Source organism: Myotis brandtii, unplaced genomic scaffold (genome assembly GCF_000412655.1).
Source record: "Myotis brandtii unplaced genomic scaffold, ASM41265v1 scaffold422, whole genome shotgun sequence".
Lineage (NCBI taxonomy): Eukaryota > Metazoa > Chordata > Mammalia > Chiroptera > Vespertilionidae > Myotis > Myotis brandtii.
The window spans coordinates 3,875,925-3,882,405 of NW_005366171.1; positions in this window are offsets into that span (position 1 = coordinate 3,875,925).

The window sequence follows — 6,481 nt, forward strand, 5'->3', positions numbered from 1 at the left end:
ACAGATTATGTTATCTGGTTTGCCCTCACAAAACAGAAAAGTGGCTTTAAAAGATTCCTACAAAAAACAACAGTAGGACTATAATGCCAACAATAGCAAATACTTACAGAGCATGTAGTGCACACCAGGCACTGTCCTAAGTGCTTCGTCTCCAGTAATTCATTTAGCCTTCACAAAACCCTGTGAGGGTGGTACTGTTTTTATTCTCATTTTAAACATGAGAGTTTGAGTAAGTTGCTGGCCAATGGCAGAGCCTCAATTCACCTCAGACAGTGCTCTTAACCACAATATGATCCTCCTTTATAAGCACAAGGAAACGAGAAAATGCAGGGCAAATACCTTTCCTCCTCCTGGTACAACTCAGGCACCTTAGGAAGCTAAAAGGCTGACCAGAGTGACAGTAAAACAAATTTTTATGAAACTACAAGAAGGTATTTGAAATGTGGATTTACATTCACTATCCTTAATGGTAAACCTTGCCTTAAGTTGTTTCTTATGTCTGAGGATATTAGCCAATATTAGTAGGACGTGTATTGAATTTATAAATAAATGAACCAACATATACTGGTGCTTTATAAAATAAGCACCAGGTCAAAAACAATTGGAGACCACTGCCCTAGAGATTAATAGATAAACAACTTTCTATGAGTGTCGGGAAACTTGTACTCCAAATTGTTTATAGTGGTTATTTCCTGGGAATGAGATTGTGCACACAAAAGAATTTTAAGATTAAATTCCCACTTATACTCTAGAGTTAAATAATGTTAGGATTTCCCACATTATATAAGAAAAGTTTAAAGAACAACATGTATTTCTATGTCTCTACTAACATCTCCAAAGTGCCTCACTTCTTAGCACAGCATTTAGGTTCTTCCATGATGTTTGTGATCCTCTTCTCTAGTTCTCAAAATGTCCCTGTTGCTTTGCCTTCCAGCAATTTCTTCTCACTGGTGTCTCTATTGGGCTGTCCCCACTCAGTTCAGTCTTTGGCCATTGCCTTAGGAATGTGACTCAAACTGAGCCAATCACAAATAAAGGTGTTCATTTTTCTCACTGTAACACATCGTACAAATCATCTGAGGTTCAAATGCTTTGTCCTGACAGACCCTATTTCTCTACACACTCAGGACTTTATGCATATATCTACTATATCTTTTCAACATATTTGTTTTAGTTATGGATATGGCTGCCACCTGTGATTGTGCAAGTTGTGCAAGGCACGTGGGTGCCCAGCTAAGTGTGAGTGGAGGCTGAAGTCTAGTCTAAACACTGCTCATCAAGCAGTGACCCCTGGAGTGGCCTTTCCCGATTCACACATTGGATAGCACTGTTCTAACTAGATTGTAAACTCCCTAAGAGTAGAGAACATACTTGTTCATCATCAGGCACAGTTCCTGGCAACATACCTTGTCAGAAGACTCTCAATATATTTCCGTTGAATTGCATTTCAGAGTACATTTGCAGACAGAAAACTCTTACATGCTCCATCGTTTAAATCTTCTCTATTCAGTTAAGCAGGAAATCAGTGACCACACTGACTTTATGCTCTCTTAAACATCTATCACCTCATCAAACACCTTAGGGATAGTCAGTGGAAATTAATTTATTATGATAAGCGACCCTAGCTCATTTTCCATTCTTTCCATCACATTTTTGTATCTACTTTATGATCCACTTTCTCAGTTTTATTTATTGTATTTTAGCTTCCAAAGAGCCTTGTATGATTGTAGTGCTCACACATAATAAATTTTGAATTTGTAGTAAAATTAATGAGACATTGAGTGTGGCTAAGAATTTATGATTCCTCATAAATACCAGTGTCATATACACAATAGGAATTCAATGTTGATTACTCACAAAAATTATGATGATGATTGAGGTTCAAAACATATTCTGCTACTGATAAGTAAATGAGGTTGAAGCTTCTGTGTTGTTGTTTTTTTTAAATAGGAAAAAGGCCTGCTGCTATGCATGTAGAAATGTCTATCAACAACTAACATGAGTTGCAATTTTATTTTTTTTTACCAGAGACTGATGAAAACTAATGAGAAAATATTCCTTTAGTCATTTGTCCAAGTCTGGGAAAGGTTTTGATAGACCAATTTAGATGATAACATGCAAAAGAAACTGCCTGATTTATATAAGGGTGGAAGAAGAGGAAGAGGGGGAAAAATAACAACTACTATTTATCTTTTTAAAGAAAAAGTTCACTTTTGGAATACTTAGAAGAGAGTGATTGATAATCTCCCACAAAAGAGCACCTATAAAGATTAAATAACTAAGTATATAAAAAATGATCATAAGTGGTATCATTTAGTCTAGTGAAAATCATCAAATAATTTAGAGACCCGTTTGAACATTTAAAAGTAAGGGGTCAAGTAGTAAAAGTCATTTTGCTGAAGTTTTAAAAGAAGCCCAGAGACTTTGAATCACCCAACTTCATTCAAAATTAAAAGTGATTAGTCTCTTTTTCATCATCAAAGGTTCCATATCAATTTCCTTAATGGAAGATGGGGCTAGTGGTAGTAGCTATGCATAGAGTTGAGAGGATTGAATAAGATAATATGTGTAAAGCACATAGAACAGGGCTGGAGACAAGGTGAGATTATATATATATTTAACCAATCTTAACTGTTAAAATTTTGTAATTATTATTTTCTTTACTATTTAATATAACCTTACAAAGTGGGGCTATTATTATCTTCATTTTATGGATAAGAAAAGTAAAGCTTAGTGAATTTATGAGATCTATCCAAGAAAAGCCATACAGTTAATAATAACAGAGGTAGAATTCAAATTTAAGTAACCAATTTTCAGCTATTTCAGCTATACAGTCTCCTGCATTTTGGCTAATATATAAAGTTTAAACTTCCTCTTTAGCACAGTTATTTAGGGCTACATAGACATTATGAACTTTTCTGCTCAAAACTGCAAATGTTAAATTGGTAAATGCCAAGGGTCTACTTTAATACCCCTATTTTCTAGTTGAGAAAAAAGAGGTTCAGAGCTTGGATCTCAAAACAGGTCAGTCAGGCTCCAAAGCCACATCACACTTTATTAAAACACTAGAGGCCCAGTGCACAAAATTTGTTCATAGGTGGGGTCCCTAGCAGCTGCTGGCTGCCAGCCGGGGCTTTCCTTCATTCTGCGCCACCCCCTGGTGGTCAGCGCACATCATAGCGAGCGATTAAACTCCCGGTTGGTCGAACTCCTGAGGGGACACTTTGCATATTAGGCTTTTATATATATAGCTAGTCATGGTCAAAATTTATATTCGCATTAATGAAATACCATTTAACATTGTTACTAATAGTTACAGTTATAGTGGTGAACATTATTACTAGCTCTTTAAATTGTACAATATGACTGACTACATGGCTTTTTAAAGATAGTTGAATATATAGAAACTAGAGGCCTGGTGCACACAATTCATGCACAGGTAGGGTCCCTAGGCGTGGCCAGTAATCAGGGCCAATCGGGGCCTTCCGGCTGCCGGCTGGGGCCTTCCTTCCCTGGCTGCTGGCTCCTGGCTGGGGCCTCCCTTCATTCCGTGCTGCCCCTGCCATTGCTGCCAGCTGCCTCCCCCTTCAGGGCGACCGGTGCAGCGATGGGGGAGCCCCCGCTGGCACCCGCCTTGGCTGACCTGGGGCCTCCAGGCTGGGGACAGCTCCTGCATTGAGCGTCTGTCCCCTGGTGGTCAGTGCATGTCATAGTGACTGGTCATTCTGCAGTTCGTTGATTTGCATATTAGGCTTTTATTATATAGGATATTTCACAAAGAATGTTTTTTTCTAAGAACAAAGGGTCTTAAAATATAAAATAAAAGAAAGAAGGTACTTTTATAACATGAACATTTTAAAATACACATTTTATTTTATATAAGTTTTCGATTTGCAGAAAAGCTGCTAAGATAGAACAGAGTACCCCTCCTGGGTTCCTCCATTGTCAACATCTTACATGACCATCTACAGTTGTCAAAACTAAGAAGCTGACATTGAAACATTATTAGTAAGCAAATTACAGATTTTATTTGGATTTTACCAGTTTTTCCATTAATGTTCTCTTTTTGTTTCAGGATCCAATTCAGTGTACCACATGGCATTTACTTTCCATGTCTTCCCAGTTTCCTCTTGTCTGTGACAATTTCTCTCTTTCATTGTTTTGTTTGTTTGTTTGTTTCTTGCTGTTGTTGTTTTAGCTTAACTGTCTTGAGGAATAATAGCCAGGTATCCCATAGAACAGCAGTTCTCAACCTGTGGGTCGCGACCTCTTTGGGGGTCGAACGACCTTTCACAGGGGTTGCCTAAGACCATCGGAAAACACATATATAATTACATATTGTTTTTGTCATTAATCACTATGCTTTAATTATGTTCAATTTGTAACAATGAAAATACATCCTGCATATCAGATATTTACATTACGATTCATAACAGTAGCAAAATTACAGTTATGAAGTAGCAACGAAAATAATTTTATGGTTGGGAGTCACCACAACATGAGGAACTGTATTAAAGGGTCGCAGCATTAGGAAGGTTGAGAACCACTGCCATAGAATGTTCCCCAATCTGGTTTTGTGTAATGTATTTTTCATGATTTGATTGGAGTTATATTATGAACATTTAAAGTGAAGTGAAAAAGAAAAAGAATCCAAAATAATTTATAAGGAAAAGCAACAAGCCTCTGATCTATACAAGTACTCGCATTTTTAAAATGGGAATCTCACTTTAAAAAGGTCATTAATTTAAAAAAATTTATTAAGCATCTATTATGTGCCAGGCACTGTTCTTTATTCAACAAATATTTAAAAGAACATGCCATATGCCAGGTATTGTTAGGTCTGCATAGTGCAGCTCAGTCTAGCAATGGGATAATTATAGTCAGTATATGTTGATTGTTTAATATTTGTTTAATAGGCACAGAGGATATACATTAATGATAATCAGCTTAGACTGAATGTCTATGGAAGTCCTCTCTGAAGTTGTAACATGTGAGAGGCCCAAATGACAAGATGGGACTAGAAAAGAACAACCAGAAAAGAGCAATCAAGATATAGTGGGCCCTAACTGGTTTGGCTCAGTGGATAGAGCGTCAGCCTGCAGACTCAAGGGTCCCAGGTTTGATTCCGGTCAAGGGCATGTACCTTGGTTTCGGGCACATCCCCAGTAGGGGGTGTGCAGGAGGCAGCTGATCGATGTTTCTCTCTCATCGATGTTTCTAACTCTCTATCCCTATCCCTTCCTCTCTGTAAAAAATCAATAAAATATATTTTTTTTAAAAAAAGATATAGTGAGTGGGTCATTGTTGTAAAAGGAAGAGTGGTAGATAAGATGAGCAAGCTAGACAGGCTAGATTACATTGGATTTTACAGGCCATGGTTAGGAATATGGGTTTTAAAAAGATGCTGTATGGAGTGTGAATTGTTGGAGGATAATAGTAGAAAGCAGGAGCCCAGTTAGGAAACAATTGCATTATAATATTTCTAGAGGCCCAATGCACGAAATTTGTGCAAAGGGCTTGGCCCTTGCAGCCCCGGCTTTGTCTGGAAGGTTGTCCGGGTGGTCATTCTGTCATTCAGCCCTTCGTCGATTTGCATATTATGCTTTTATTATTATAGACTAGTAGCCTGGTGCACAAAATTCGTGCACATTGAAAGGGAATTAAATAGAGGAACGTAATTTGGACTCACTATCTAATATCAATAATATGTGAGCGTGAGGCAGTCCGCATTTCTGAAATTCAATGACATGAATTTTAGCTATTACTTTGCCAAATAAATGGAATTTACAGATATCATTTAAAAGAGCATTCAGCTTCATATTAAAAACTCTGGCTACCAAGTCAGGTCTGTTTTCAACTTTTTGCCAGCATTGTAAATTGTTTGCAATATCTGCCCATTTGGGGTTGCACGTCATGGTTATGAGTAAATTGGGCTTGCCATACCTCATTACAATTTCCATAGCATCCTGATATCACTGCTGCATATTTCTGGGACTACCCTCAAAAGATGATGGAAGTATTATCATCTTACCAATCGGCACATTGTCCTTTTCAGATCTAGATTTGAGATAATCCATCAAATCACTATATTTTTCAACTCTCAACTTAGATTGGTTTGCTTTGATGAAATTTATCCGATTGGCCTCCATTTTTTAATACGAATCCACGAAAAACTGTTGAGTTAATTTTCCTGCATTTAAAATAGGATTAAACGTGTCCTGCATAGAGAGATGAAATCCATAATACTGCATTTGTGTGACTCGTGTCCTTACATTTTGTCTAGTATTATTGTCTATTACACTGTAGTCTCTGAGTCTTAATGCAATATCTGTTCCCCAGCCTTTTTCACCATGTGGAAAAAGAATAGGATATGTCATCGCATCTAATGTAGAAAACAGGATATTGATTTGTTTCATTTTAGTGGCATTTGGATTATTGGGATCTGGTTTACAATGAATGAGCAAGTCCCTTTCAAAAGGAG